General features: G+C 42.1%; 1 protein-coding gene across 2 annotated transcripts in view; it reads left to right on the top strand.

Annotated features, from left to right (window-relative positions):
* Nucleotides 1-16,623, top strand: part of LOC308671462 (opioid-binding protein/cell adhesion molecule homolog) — a gene marked incomplete at its 5' end in the record, with an annotated part of 598,349 nt that overhangs the window by 421,654 nt on the left and 160,072 nt on the right. The gene's annotated exons all lie outside the window — the stretch shown is intronic.

Raw genomic sequence — 16,623 nt, forward strand, 5'->3', positions numbered from 1 at the left:
AGACAGAGATGGATACATGGATGGATAGATAGACAGACAGACAGATAAGAGACAGACAGACAATGGGCAAATGGATGGATGGATGGATAGAGAGATAGTAGAGAGACAGAGACAGACAAACAGAAACAGAAACACACACAAACACAAACAATCTTCCCTGAAGGTTCAAGTTGGATGCTGTTTCCAGATGGTTACCATCTGATACCATCTGATAATTTTCATGATTGAGGTCAAACATCTCTGAACAGTGTTGGTTCCCCATGCCAAGAATAACAAGCTGAGTAAAAGAAAACCCTGCTGGTAAAAAGTCAGAAGAAAGGCAGAAAGGTCAAAAGGGAGGCCATATGGCTTGTGGAGTTTAGCCCCAGGATGTTGGCAGGATTGATGGATCTCCTGAGCTTTCGCTCTGAATTGTTTTTGTTTTTTTCTCAACCTGCTGATTTCTCAGCTGTCTTGTTTTCCGGCCAACGCTAGTTATTGTCGCTTGACTTATTGTGAGTTTTTAATTGGTGATTCTGTGAGGAGGTAACCCATTTCATAAAGATACGAGTTTCAGTAGATACTTACATTTGGTTCCAGACTACACTAAGTGTCAGGGTTGGGATTTACAGAAAAAACCTGGTTGAAAATCACTCTTTTCAACAGCATTCTAGTTATATACCACACTTACTATTTTTCTAAAATCTATGCCCCACTGGTCATCCTTGCAAGGGAAAATTAATTTCTCTCTGATCCCATCTGCTGGAGATTTTAAAATGGAGATGTCCATTTTTCTCTAACCCTAAGTGGAATTTTCCGCCAAGGGGATTTTCCCATGTAGTTTACCAGGAAACATAGATAGGGCAGGCTAGAAAAGTCAGTGTCCTCCTAACCATACCCAAGCACTCCGAATTTGTTGGCAATGTCCATTTTGCTCTACGAGTTCATGGTGACCTAACCCTAACCCTAAGTGAAATTTTCCTCCAATGGGATTTTCCCATGTATTTTACCAGGAAACATAGATAGGGCAGCCTAGAAAGGTAAGTGTCCTCCTAACCATACCCAAGCACTCCGAGTTTGTTGGCGATGTCCATTTTCCTGTATGAGTCCATGGTGACCTAACCCTAATCTTAAGGGTCTTCTGCTTGAGTAGGGGGCTTGGAGTAAAAATCCTATAATTCTATGTTCTACCCAGATCAATTTCACATGACAATTTTTCACTTTTTTAAAAAAAAATGATCAGGTTTGAAAATTTTCCAGAATGGTGTCCAATTTTTTTGCCACTGCAATGGTGGTCAACATTTACTTGACTTTATTGAATCTCAGCTATTCTTAGTCGTACTAGAATTAGATTTTTTTCCCTTTTTCAACCTTTTGCCTTTTTTGTCTTTGACCATATATTTTAATAAATTTACATTTAAACTTAATTTGAGATTTTGAGAATTGGGACCATCTTATGAACAAAACCCACAATTGTGTACTGCTTTCAGAGCCACTCTGAAAATGTCTGCTAAATTGCAGTTTTTAATGTGATAAAATGGATACTGTATAGAAAAGTACTTGTAATAAGAAACAAATGGGAAATTGGGATGTTGACAGAGAATAATCATGCTTGCACTATATAATTTAATACAATTTGCATTTAAATCAAATCAATTTTTTCTCCTGACTCTGCCCAGATGGTGGGGTATAGATCTTTTAGCATAACATCCAAAATGTTAAACAAGTGGAAGGATGGCTCTAGCTTATAAAATACATAAAGCAATCTTCAAATGTTTTCAAGCAGCATTTAGAAATTATATAATTGGTGAAATTATTCTAAATGTCATTCCTGTCTTGTTATTTATGTTATTATTTACATTCTCTTGTCCATCATCTTCACCATATTTGTCCTACTACTGTATCATTGATTATGAGGCATTTCTGAACAGACTTTGCTGTTCAAGACAACAGAAATTAAGAGCTCACGTGTTCAAATCTCAAATTTCCAGATTATCTTGCTCCTCCCTCCCTCCCTCCCTCCCTCCCTCCCTCCCTTCCTTCCTTCCTTCCTTCCTTCCTTCCTTCCTTCCTTCCTTCCTTCTTCTGGAAGCCTCCAAAACACTACTCATTGTCAATTGTTTCATCAATTGCTCCATGAATTGCTCCCTATATTTTGAAAATTCACCTTGCTTATTTGTATTCTAGACCAGGGGTTTCCAACCTTGGCAAATTTATGACTCATAAAGTTGGCTAAGGAATTCTGGGAGTTGAGTTCCACAAGTTGCAAAGTTGCCAAGGTCAGAGACTTGTGTTCTAGACCATGGTTCCTCAACCTTGGTAGCTTAAAGATGGGTAGTCTTCAACTCTCAACTCTCGGGCTGGGGAATTCTGGGAGCTGAAGTCCACACATTTTCAAGCTACTGAGGTTGAGAAACCATGGATGCAAAGGTAGTTCAGCACAGAGTTCAATGCTTCAAGTAGGTTTCTTCAGATAGGATTCTGACCTCTTGGCCATTTGCTGGTTTTGTGATGAATCTCCCAGAACAAGACTGCAAAAATCTATCTGGCCACTAGATGAAAGCAAAACCACAGACTTTTCTCTATCCTTTTTCTGTTGAGAATTGATCCTCTAGGATTCTTCCAGCACAAATCTGATATTCCTGTTTGTAGTTATTTGTCTTGCTGGTGTCTAGGGAAACAGAGTTATAATCCATGGGAAGGTTTGAAAATGATTTTCTGGCTGACGAGATGCAATTGAGACTGGAGTTTGCTTCCCCAATTGTATTACCTGTTGGGACATTTACCTCCACAGATAAACAGGAGAATGCAGACTTGGTTGCATATTGCCTACTATACTCATTTTATTCTGCAATTGATTTACCTGCCTAGTCAGTTTACTGCTCTGTATTCCAACCCGAGAACTTTTAAATAAACTTATTTGCAAGAGCAAATTGTGCATCTCCACGAAGCCTGAAGAGATGCATCAGATTGTTACCAGCTCATGTGAATGCATTTTGCATTCATTGCTAAGTTTATTCCACCGCTCTCTTCCTGCGTGAATCTGCAACAAGGAAAATAAAACCAGCCACCCAAATTCCATTTAGACCCTGTTTCTATATACAGCTCTTAATGTATTTTGACATACAATCTGCACTTCGAAGCCTTCCTTTTTCCCCCCCTCCTCTCTCAGATTATGAATGGTTAAAAATGATTTTCTCGCAAAATAGGCAATTTTAGGTCCCTTTGAAAACTCCTTCCAACTAAAATAATGTCCTAAAACCTCAATAAAAAGAAAGAAAGATGAAGAAGAAATTCTTTCTAACCGAAAAAAAACCCACCCCAAAGCTGAAGATTAGATCACCTTGTATTTTAATTTGCAGAAAAAAATGTTTCCTCCAGCAACTCGCCGTTCATACACAGCAAATTAACAGTATGCTGTCCCTCAGAATATAGTGCCACTACAAGGAGTTCCTATATTCTTTTGACCTCACCAGGCCCCTGCTGTTGCCCAGTAATGGCAACCCTGCTGAGAACTGTTTGAAACCAGGTTAATAAAAATCAGATATTCTGCAGTGCTGATGGCATAGCCAAAGATCAGCAGACAATACCGTAGATTTAATTCTCTGCTCCTTGTCCTGGACTTTCTTACTCAACAAAGATTAGGAAGGTCTAACGACTCCCTCTCCATCCTTGCAACACTGCACTTTGGCGAGTTGTCGTGTTGCTGCAGGGAACACTTATGTTCTGACCTTAAAGAACAATTTTGAACAGGTACAGAGTTGCTCATTTGTTCATAAACCTGACATTTATGCCCCACAGACAAACTTGCTGCAGTATACATAGTTCTTTATAGGTTATTTCAAATGGATGAACTTGCCCTGTTCAAACTCTTCTTTCCCTTAACTTTCTGCAGTCCGGTCCACTCGGCTGACTTGCTACCAAACATGTAAATGTCACTCATGTTGGCATCAGCTCTGCCATAAATAGAATACATAAAGTCTGGATTGAGTGGAGTAGAAAGAATTAATCAATCAATCATAATAGAGCTGAAAGGGACCTTGGAGATCTTCTAGTCCAACCCCCTACTCAAGCAGGAGAGCCTATAGCAGTGGTGGTGAACCTATGGCACGCATGCCAGAGGTGGCACTCAGAGCCCTCTTTGTGGGCACGCGTGTCATGTCCTGGAGATGGCAACCGTCCCTCTTCAACCAGCTGCCGGAGGTCCCACGTGGCCAGATGCATCCCGGCACAGCTGGTTTCCCTCCCCCCCCGTCCCGTCCCTCCTGTCCTCACATGCTCTCCTTTTCCTGGGCAGGCCCCACTGCATTGCCTCCTCAGCTGTCAGCTAGCTGTCCAGAATGCGCCAGTTGAGGAGCCAGCAAGCTGTGGCTGCTGACAGACACCATTGGCCTCCATGCGCTCGCTGGCCTCTGTGTGTGGGGGCTGATGGTGTCAGGCAGTAGCTGTCCTGGCCCCTACCTCACCTTGCCTTGCCCCACGGCAATTGGCATACCCACCCTGCCTCGCCTCGCCTCACCCCGCAGGACGAGCCTCTGGCCAACCGCCCCACCTGACAGAGACCCCCTGGATCTCTCCCAACCCTGCCCGGCCCCCAGAGGCATCCCTCCCCATGAGCAACATTGAGATGACCATGCCCACTTTGGCCACACCCACTCAGTCTGCCATGACCACCACAGCCATGCCCACCCAGTGGGCCATGTCCCACCTGGCACCCGGCGATAAATAAGTGGGTTTGGGGTTGCAGTTTGGGCACTCGGTCTCTAAAAGGTTCGCCATCGCTGCCCTATAGTATACCATTTGAGACAAGTGGCTGTCCAGTCTCTTCTTAAAATCCTCCAGTGATGAAGCACCCATAATTTCTGAGGGCAAGCTGTTCCACAGGTTAATTGTTCTCACTGTTAGGAAGCTTCTCCTTAATTCCAGGCTGCTTCTCTCCTAGATTAGTTTTCATCTATTGCTTCTTGTCCTGCCTTCAGGTGCCTTGGAAAATAAATTGAACCCCTTTTCTTGTGGCAGCATCTCAAATACTGGAATACTGCTATCAGGTCATGCCTAGTCCTTCTTTTCTCTAGACTAGCCATACCCAGTTCCTGCAATGGTTCTTCTTATGTTTTCATCTCCAGGCCTTTAATCATCTTAGTTGCTCTTCTCTGCACTTTTTCCAAAGTCTCAACGTCTTTCTTGCAGTGTGGTGACCAAAACTGAATGCACTATTCCTGGTGTGGTCTTACTAAGGATTAGGATGAGCAACATGTAAGGATAGGATAATTTTATCCAACCCTTGCTTCCATTTTCCCTTTGGGATGTTGGCATCAGCATTTTCTCCATAAATCACCCCAAAGGTGGACTAAGTACTTTTGTATAACATGAACAACCATAGGTAGAACAGGCACACTTGCACACACCTAAAAGTGTGTTAGTTATGGAGTCAAAACCCCAAGGTCAGAAGAGACAAACGGCCTCTAAGGTGTGAACCCAAATTTTATTCTCTCTGGTATACCAGTATAATATCTCAGAACCTTGTTAAGATCTAAAAATGTTCTCCAAGGATAGTTTTTAAAAAAAACTTGTAACATGGCCAAATAATCATCATACAAATAATTAGAGTGTGGGGTTTTTTTAATATAACAGCAGAGATCAGCAAAAGGGCTATGAGAAAAGTCTTTGTCACGAATATTAATGCCTGATGTGTGACATTAACCTAATTGTCTGCACAGTGCTGGGATGTCACAGGTCAAATGCGACTGAGAAGTAAAAACGATACAAGCAAATAAATATTGTATAAATATAGGCTGAGAAAATACCACTCAGTGACATAGGCACTCACAAAATCTGCATCAAAAGGAGAAGATGAAGTAAGGGATTTTTCAGAGGGCAGATCATTAGATATAGGAGTTTCCAAATGTGAAGCTGGTCGGTGTGCCCTATTCTCATAAGCTAAGTCAATAAAAATAAAAGGTCTCAGGGCCAAAGAGTCAACTCAATCTAGCATAATATCAGCCCAAGGCACTTTATGACTTGCTAGTGTGCTGCACATTTTATGCCACAGTTGGTTTTTAGCTGCACATTCTGATTTTCTGTTCAGATTCTGCTCGCGATTGAGTTTTCTTATTCATTCACAAATTAAACAATTTGGGAAGATCATTCTGGTCAAGATCGGAGTCTGGGATTCATTCAGCATGGCTGTTCCTATGATTCCAAAGTTTTCATGTTGCAATCTGAGAGTTGCATCCTAGCATTACAGGTAGTTGTTGACTTACAACCATTCATGAGTGACAATTCGAAGTTGCAGCACTGAAAAAAGTGACTTACGACCTAGTCTTTACACTTGCAACCATCGCAGCATCCCCACAGTCATGTGATCAAAATTCAGATCCTTGGCAACCAGCACATATTTGCAGTGGTTACATCATCCTCCCAGGGTCACGTGATCATCATTTGCCACTTTCCCAGCTTGTTTCTGACAAGCAAAGTCAATGGGGAGGTGATTCACTTCATACAGAGTTCCCTAACATTTTTGGCTTTGCGGACTGGTGGGGGAAGAGAGAGAGAGAGAGAGAGAGAGAGAGAGAGACGGGGGGAATGGTTCCACGTGAATGGCTGGAAAGCACGCATGTGCGCAGCTCTGTTTGCACGGGTGGCATGCATGCATGCCTGCCGCTCACTTAAATGGAGCACCCACTGCTCACGCAAGTGAAGATGCGTGGGTGCACTCATCAGACGTTTCCGCAGCCCAGTTGCAAACACCTCATGGCCCACTAGTAGGCCAGGGCCCACAGATTGGGGACCCCTGACTTAATAGCTGCAATGTGGAATGGAACAACTCACCGCAGCCACCATTTCTTTGATGTTAGTGTAACTCTTGTCCTGTGGCTGTGGCAAGTTGGCCCCACCGAGTTGGCCACTCTGAGTTGCCCTAAAAAGGTTGTTAAATCAGGTGCGGCTCACTTAATGACTGCCTTCCTTAGCAATGGAAATTCTAGTCCCAATTGTGACCATAAGTCAAGGATTACCTGTATCTTCGGTGTTGCAGGAAATACCACAGAGCAGCTGTAGCTGGTGTGCGATCACACGGGGCATGAAAATTACTTTCCAGCATGATCTCTAAGACTACAAAGGAATCCGAGATGAGAGGGAGGATAAACAACGAAATTTGTCAAATTGGCAGAAAAATTGTGTCATCCTTTCAGCTAAGCCAGTCTTCAAGATGTTTGCCACAACCAAATTAACTAATGGTTGAGTGCCAAAGCTGGAAGATAACACAACTTCCCCTAACAGAATCTCCCTCCTGGGGAACCAGAGTTTAAAAATCAGCAAATAATAATAATAATAATAATAATAATAATAATAATAATAATAATAATAATAATAATAATAATAATAATAATAATAATAATAATAATAATAATAATAATAATAATAATGGCGGTGTTGGTCTTAAGGGGAAAGAAAAAGCAAACCTCAAGATCTGCTATTAACACCTTGGACCAACGAGGAAGAATGTTTAGATTTTAATTATTTCTTAACACCTTTATTAATCAACACTCCCTCCTACCAGCATAGAGGAGAACAAATATAAGGGAAAACAAATATTCCCATTCTAGAGGATTGACCTTCTCAGGTTTTGCGAGAGAATGCCAAAGCTGATCAGCGAATGAGAATGGGGCAAAGAGGAGCCTTGAAAACCTCAGGGATTTGGGGAATATATGGAAGGGAGGCTCAAGACGAGTGGCAAAAGGGTGAATTATATCATTGCATGCATTCAGATTGACTGGCAGTTCAATCGAAGGTTACCGAGTTGAGATTCCAATCTGAAAGAGATAATTTGAGGTTGAAATCAAGCCTTTGGATGTATCAATACGAAGTGTGTGCAGCCTCCACTGATAGGTAGATTGAAAGTCTTTGCTTGTCAGAAGATTGCAAAAGGTGATCACCCTGGGACACTGCAGCTGTCATGAATATGAAACAGTTGTCAAGCGTCCAAATGCAAATCACACGGCCGTGGGGATGCTGCAATGGTCATAAGTGTGAAAAAGCAGCCATAAACCACTTTCCGCAGTGCCGTTGTAACTTTGAACAGTCTTGAACAGTTACAAGGAACTCTGGTAAACTGAGGGCTAACTGCATTTGTTTTTTCTGAGATATTTCTGCCTTTCTGTCTGCTGCCATCCTTCATTTGGGATGCTGCTCCATAAAAGCGAATGCAAGTGGATCTGTATCATCTTGACTGCTGCAAATTGCTTACCTATTAGCCTCTGCAGAAGGTTTAATTATGTATCACGTTCTTCCCTCCGAAGGCCCAAGTTCCAACATATAAGGCATCTCTGAGTCATTTTGGCATACTGGATGCTGAATTGTCTTCACTTCCAGTCAGAATTGCCCTAATGGTCCAAAAGTTCCTCTGTTTTAGATACTGAGGTAAGAGCAGGAAACAAATCTGAATTCCTGACCTTATTTGAAGTTCTCTTGTTCTGGATAGTTGCTCTGAGAATCCATCCTCGGCAGACTGGCGCAAGGCGTTCAAGGCGGACACTTCCAAGTTGGAACCTTTTGCCATTTAATTGGATAGAGGCCATTCTGGGAAGCTTTCCAGATGCAAATTAGAACTAAAGTTTATTAAAACAGTGGCCCCCAATCTTTTGGGCACCAGGGACTGGTTCCGTGGAGAGAAGTTTTTCTGTGGACCAGAGGGGGACATGTTTTCGTGTACTACCTGCATCCCGCAGATGAGGCTTGTTTGTATCTGCGGCCTGGTTTCTGGCATGCCATGGACCTATGCCAGTCCACGGACTGGGGGTTAGGGACCCCTGCTTTAAAGGATGATACATGATACCCAAAGTTGCTGCTGATTAAACCTGGCCCTTCTTCCTTCAAGATGTGGTGAAATCTGTTTAGATGCTTGGAGGTTTTCTCCCTCTGTGAAAGAATCGACAATTTTGCTCACAGCCCTTGAGAGTTTCTTGCTTGTTTCTTCTTGTGTTGGTCATGAGACGGCAGCCCTGTCATCTCTCTGCTGCCATCTGGTGGCCATCCAGATCCTTGCAGCCCCCAAACAGTAGCCTTTAATACCATTGCTGGGCCTCAACTTGCAATCGTGAGTTTAGCTACCATTCAAAGTTAAAACAGCACAGAAAAAATGTGACAGTCCTCACATTTGCAACTATTGCAGCATCCCCATGGTAATGTGTTCAACATTCGGGCACTTGTTAACTGGCATGTGTTTATGAGAGTTGCAGCATCCTGATGTCAATTATAAAACGTTGGCAGTTATGTGCCTCTGCATTTCCAGTTGCCTTTAGATAAAGTGGGGGGAGGTGTTACTCTCAAGTGTGTAGATGGAGAAACAAAACTTCTTTGCTTCAGCTGCAGACTGTGGGAGCCTGAAGCCTTGTCAAGGACACCAGAACAGGTGTGGATTTGAAGCAGATGGTTCCCATAAAAAATGCACTTGTTGATATGGACTACATAAGACATAATCTTGTTTAAATCTATGAATTGGTGTGAGAACCTCAGAGTTAGTTTTACTTTGACAAAACCATGCAGGGTATCCAATAAACATTTTGGAAATGGAATGAACCTGGAGTTTTATCTGTATTCTCAAGTTGGATGTTGACACCCGGGGACATAAGATCGCCATTTGTGACTTTTCCAGTTGGCTTCTGACAAAGTCAATGGGGCAAATGTGATTCTCTTAACAACCGAAGCAATTTGGTTAGCAAAAAGGTCAGAAAATCAAGCAGGACTCATACTTAACAACCACCTTACTTAGCAACACGCATTCTGGCTGTAAGTGGAAGATTATCTGTGTAGCCTTACAAATTTTCTTAAAAGGTCTCCTTCCAATGAATTCCAAAAGCCATTCCTGTTTTATCATATTGAATGAGAAGTAGAGGATGGCTGTTTCTGTGCAATAGGATGAAGAACATAAGATGTGTGCTGTTTCACAAAGTACAGTGAGAATTCATCTGAATCTCTGCACCCCTCTCTCTCTCTCTTGCTCAGCTTTGGCTCCACAGTTAATAAATCAAAATTATGCTAAAGCCGTGGCTTTAGCACAAAGCTAGGCAGCTCATTTCCAAGCATTGTTCTTATCCTTTATTTATTTATTTTTTCTTTATCTTAAATTATGACTCCCTAAAGGCAAATGAACTGTCTGGGTGTTATGGGAATCGTATCCCAAAATGTTACAAAGCTTCAGGATTCTGTTGGTTGGCTGTTTGAGTCTCCGGTGGCTAATATCACATATTCCAACTGAGGTCTCCATCCCTAACCCTACTGTGTTTTATTCTTCAATGTCTCTAGAGTTTCACGTCTTTGTTTGTTTGTTTGTTCATGTATTTATTTATTTGAGATGTGTTTAAATATTAGTAGTATTAAATATTTAAATATTAGTAATATTTAAATATTAGGGACGCGGTGGCTCAGTGGGTTAGGACGCTGGGCTTGTTGATCAGAAGGTCGGCAGTTTGGCGGGTTGAATCCCGGGTGCCGCGTAACAGAGTGAGCGCCTGTTACTCGTCCCAGCTTCTGCCAACCTAGCAGTTCGAAAGCACGTAAAAATGCAAGTAGAAAAATAGGGACCACTATGGTGGGAAGGTAACAGCGTTCCGTGTGCCTTTGGCATCTAGTCATGCCGGCCACATGACCACGGAGACGTCCTCGGACAAGCGCTGGCTCTTCGGCTTTGAAACGGAGATGAGCACCGGCCCCTAGAGTCGGAAACGACTAGCACGCATGTGCGGGGGAACCTTTACCTTTACCTTTATAGCGCAGGTTGGTAGCTGGGCTTGGTATGTATGTATGTATGTATGTATGTATGTATGTATGTATGTATGTATGTATGTATTTAACATATGCTGCCCGTCTCACCAAAGGCGACTCTGGGCGGCTACAACCAATCATTAAAACCGGCAATATAAAACATAAAAACAGTTAAGTTGAGACATTAAATTGGATTTAGAGCCCCCCCCTTTTTTTTGCATTCCTCTCAGTATGGATCCACTGAGGCTTGAGGGGATGATTGGAACGGATGCTAATGATTTTGTTTGCCAAATCTAAAAACGCAAGAATTTTTTTTTTAAAAAAATGGGGGGGGGGAATGGAAGGAGATTGCTGTAAAAGGAAACATCTTTCTCCCCTGCCCCCCCCGCCCCCCCTCTCTTCACTGCCATGCTCAATATCAGCGAATGGCCTATTTCTCTGAGGCTTTTCAACGAAACCAACTGCAGCGCCAATATATTTGTTGGCAATGCAAATTACCGCACATTATCAGACTTGATTAATATTATAATGGGTTGATGAGAGGCAGTCAGTGGCTTTTTGGAACTCAGCATCCTTATTATTGACTTGTTTGGGTGCTGCGTATCTATTATGGATTGGATTTGGAATGGGTGCCATTTTGGTTCTCTTTCGCTGGCGCGTCAGTTGTAATCCTCTTTTTCTTCGAGTGCTTCAACGTGAGACGCCGTCGATCACAAGGCAGGAGCACAGCCCCATTGCCTGATTAATAGAATCAGCACTTCATTCAGATGTTGCAGGCCACCTCTCAAGGAAACCCGTTCGTGAACATGAGGGCCTCTGTGGAATTCTTTCGTGTTATCCGTACGTAATTCCAGACAGGATATGCCACCCTTTGGATTTGTTTTATTGATTGATTAAATTGGTGTTCCCCCCCCCATCTCACCATCCGGCCAGTCTAGACAGCTTAGCACGTGGTAGAAAAATAACCCAATATAAAACATTATTATTATTATTATTATTATTATTATTATTATTATTATTATTATTATTATTATTATTATTATTATTATTGATAATAACAATAACAATAACAATAACAATAATAATAATAATAATAATAATAATAATAATAATAATAATAATAATAATAATAATAATAATAATAATAATAATAATAATAATAATGTTGGAAGGGATCTTGGAGGTCATTAGTCCAACCCCCTGCTCAGGCAGGAAACCCTACACCATTTCAGACAAATGGCTGTGCAGTCTCCTCTTAAAAACTTCCAGTGTTGGAGCATTCACCACTTCTGGAAGCAGGTTGTTCCACTGGTTAATTGTTCTAACTGTCAGGAAATTTCTCCTTAGTTCTAGGTTGCTTCTCTCCTTGACTAGTTTCCATCCATTGCTTCTTGTCCTGCTTTCAGGTGCCTTGGAGAATAGCTTGACTCCCTCTTCTTTGGGGCAGCCCCTGAGATATTGGAACATGGCTATCATGTCACCCCTCATCCTTCTCTTCATTAAACTACACATACCCAATTCCAGCAACTGTTCCCTATATGTTTTAGCCTCCAGTCCCCCAATCATCTTTGTTGCTCTTCTCTGTACTCTTTCTAGAGTCTCGACATCTTTTTTACATCGTGGTGACCAAAACTGGATGCAATATTCCAAGGATGGCCTTACCAAGGCATTGTAAAGTGGTATTAGTACTTCACGTGATCTTGATTCTATCCCTCTGTTAACAATAAATATGAGCATTAAAATTAAAAAAGCTGACTTACTAAGGAAGAAAGATACAAAATAGGATGAAGGTAAAATCTTCTCTCACTTCACTAACTGCCCCCATCAGGACTCCAGGCCTTTTATTTTATTTTCCTTTTGTTTAGCCCCCTTATTTAGAGGTCAGCTATGTTCGTCACCCAGCCAGCTTTTATGCCTAGGGCAGGACTAGAACTCATGGTCTCCTAGTTCTTAGGCCAGCACCTTATCCACTAGACCAAACTGGGTCTTTAGCAATAGCAATAGCACATAGACTTATATACCGCTTCACAGTGCTTTACAGCCCTCTCTACATGGTTTACAGAGTCAGCCTATTGCCCCCAACAATCTGGGTCCTCATTTTATTGACCTCAGAAGGATGGAAGGCTGAGCTGGTCGGGATCAAACTGCTGGCAGTCAGCAGAATTAGCCTGCAATACAGTAGTCTAACCACCCCCACGGTGCAAAGTTGGAAACTGTACTATAATCTATACAATGAGTTTGACATAGATTTAAAATCCCTTATATGGCCCAAAGCTAAGAAACAACCCCAGAACTGTGGTCTCATATACAATATAATAGAATAGAGTGGGAAGGGACCTTGGAGGTCTTCTAGTCCAGCCCCCTGCTGAAGCAGGAGGACCTATACCATCTCAAACAAGTGGCTGTCTAGCCTTTTTTATAAAAAATCTCCAGTGATGGGAACACCCACGATTTCTGGAGGCAAGCTGTTCCACTGGTTGATTGTCCTCACTGTCAGGAAGTTTCTCCTTAATACCAGGTTGCTTGTCTCTTGGATCAGTTTCCAACCATTGTTTCTTGTCCTGCCCTCTGTCTTTGTGGCAACCCTCAAATACTGGAATACCGATATCATGTCTCCCATATTTCTTCTTTTCTTTAGACTAGCCAAACCCAAGTCCCGCAGCCATTCTTTGTATGTTTGGGTCTCCAGGCCTTTGATCATCTCAGTTGCTCTTCTCTGAATTTCTTCCAAATACTCCACATCTTTTTTTGTGATATGGTGACCCAAACTGGCTGCAGTATTCCAGGTGTGGTCTTACTAGGTGCGTAACACAGCTCTGTCATGAAGGAAGGAAAACATATGTGTCCCAGGATAATGTTGCAGGATCCAATCTGGATCGTCACCAGGACGAGCTTTGGGACTTGTGCCGGAGCCCCTCTTCAAGGAACTTCTCTCTAGCAAAGCGTGTCTTACCCTGTCCACTTTGCAAAATTATCCTACCTACTGCAAAAGTTAAAGTGAACATTATACATGATTGCAAAACCCTTTGTACTAACTTCCCATAACTATTCCCCAGTTTGGTGCGTCTGCATCTCCCGGAATTTCAAACCAGGGTCTGAAATAAAGGACCAAGTTGAGAAAAGCTGGGTCTACTCTCTGATGGGAAGAAGAAAAAAACCACAACCCTCCTTTCCCAGAATTATTTCTGTCACAAAATGGTTTCATTGACAGGTTTAAGAAGATTCTCCTGAAGTTTGACCCAAATGAAATTCCTTTAAAATTTAACCCAGTTAGCTCTAGTTCTGTCTCCATGGCACATCGCTAACATGTCTTTTTCCTTTTCTCAAAGTCGATTCTTCTCATTCTTTTACTGACTATATGGAAATGAGCCTTGGAATTGCATGATGTGTTAAGGGCCGCAATATTGATCTCCAACTCCCCCCACCCCCCACCTTTGTTCCATCTTTTTTCTCTTTCCATTTGATCATTTTCTAAGGTTACTGCTTTCCTTTCAGCAAGTTCAACTTACTTACTTAATTCTGGTCATTTCAGCCTGGGGAATCGGTCTTTTGAAACATACCACAGCAATTGGAAAAGCTTGCTTCACCCACCACCCCCTGAGCCTTTTAATTCCTTCTGTCTTGCAAAGTAAATTTGACTTCAGAAGGAACGGCTTGCTCCTGATAGGAATTCTCTCATCTGTGACTCCAGTACAAAAAGAGAAGCAATTCTCGGCCAATCATGGATCAGTTGGTTTGGACAATGGGTGTCTTCTGCAACTGTGGGTCTGATGTATATGGAAAAGGTGTGTGTGGGGGGGGGGAAGCAAAGGAAATGGTAGCAGGTTTTGTAGTTTACAGATTCTCTCAAAAACTTTGGAAGTGTTGTCTCAGAGTGCAGATTGGCATTCAAGAGATGTGAGTTTAACCTCTGCCATCCTCAGAGGCAGCAGTCAAAGATCTTGGCAAGATTTCTGAAGGGATTTCTGAGAAGCCATCTTGGAAATATTCAACCAATGTGATCCTTGGCTGCTCTCAGAGCTTGGTTGTTGTTTTTTTGTAGGCATTTCATTACCCAACTAGGTAACATCATCATCACTGCTAGGAGTGAGTGAAGTTTGCCCTCTGTTTATATACAACTGGTGTGTCCTATCAGCAGTGGTGGGAATATTCTGGGTGGTCCCTTGATTAGGCTGTTGTTTATTGTTTGATTGTCTGAGTTGGTAGTTCCTTGATTGGTGTATTGTTAACATTTGATTGTTGGTCCAGTATTAATTAATCTTTGGGTTACTCTCTGCATATCTAGGTGTTGATGGCTGGTGGGGAGGTGTTTTCAACTAGAGTAGAATGGAACTGACAATTTTCTATGTCCTACACTCTTGAATGAACCTTTATTATCAAAGTACAACATGTATACATTGAGATTGGTTGAGCCTCCCTTCGTGCCCCCCCAACTCACAGTGACAACAAAACCGCCATCTTGTTACACCATGTGAGCTAATTGCGCAACACACCGGCCTTGCAAGTCAATCACACATAAAGTTATTTCCCGTTCAAGAGCCTGACAGCCCATGGATAGAAGCTGTTCTTCAGCCTGTTAGTACGGCTGGCTGTACTTCTGTATCTCCTACCCGATGGTAGGAGAGTAAAGAGGTACCGGCCAGGGTGTGAGGAGAGCCAGCAGGAGAGTAAACTGACAGATTGATAGTTTTTTTTTAACCAGCCACTGAAGAACATACAATGGTCATTTCAGGCTTTGACCTTTGTTAACTACCGTTTTGCAGAAGGATGACAGAGAACGCTTGTAAATACCAAGTTTTTTCCATGTACTATTCCACAGAGGGGCACAATTCTCTGAATAGGAGGTATGCAGGGGGTCTCTCTATTCATGTGCTAAAACTGGAAACACCCGCAAGTTGGGAAAGGCCAGGAACAAAACCTAGGCAGGCAAGCGCAGTCACATTTTATTGCTGTGTTGAATGAGCAGGTATTGTTACACAATATATCAGCCTTCCCCAATCTGGTGTCTTCCAGATGTGCTGGGACTGCAACTGGCAGTGCTGGGTTGTGCAGTTTCAGCATGATGTTCATTTGGGGGGGAAAGACTAAACATCTGTCTCTTAACCAAGAATGAATGATTCTAGTAATGGCCATTGTTAGAGGACTTGTCATTCCTAAATTGCACCTACAATGTATTTCCTGATTTCTGACCTTGCAGATGTTTCTCTCATGGAGAAATGAACGCCTAATAGCTAAGATGTGATTAAGAAAGAGAAGTGCCTCTTTTTTTTTTCTTTTGCTAACAATCTGGCACAAGAAGTGGGGAATCCTCAAAAACCAGGCTGGCAAGAAGTTAGCTGATCCAATGGAAAGTAAAGAAAAGTTTGCGTTCCTCCACTGTCAGTGCAAATCTCATTTTATTGAGGAAACGTGAGAACGTTTGCAATTTAGTATGTAAATGCCATCCCTGGTTGTTAGCGGAAAAAGAATCTTTCTTTTCTGTTTTGGTGACCTTTTCTTTTACGAGATGTAATGAACCAGAATTGTTGGTGGGTTGTTGTTTTTTTTTTAATTGCCTTTGCAAAGTCATCAACAGATGTTTGAGTTGCGGGCTTACCACTTAAACTTGACCACTGCTGACTAATCAGTTGGAAGCAGGCACGTTGTGATCAAATCAGCCTCTTTTAACTCTGGAAGCACTCTCAACAATGACAACAACAGCAACAAAGGACTAAGCACAGCTTCATCACCTGTTGTATTGTGCATTGTGGATTCAGTTGATCTGAGTCCTGATTAAGAGCGTCACTCAAGGGAATCCACAATGAGTGAAGATCATCCCTTAGCCAAATTACTATTTTTTTTATATAATATTTCATTAATTTTCTTTTGTTACATTTCATT

The sequence above is a fragment of the Vipera berus genome, assembly GCF_964194415.1.
Source record: "Vipera berus genome assembly, chromosome: 8".
Classification (NCBI taxonomy): Eukaryota; Metazoa; Chordata; class Lepidosauria; order Squamata; family Viperidae; genus Vipera; species Vipera berus.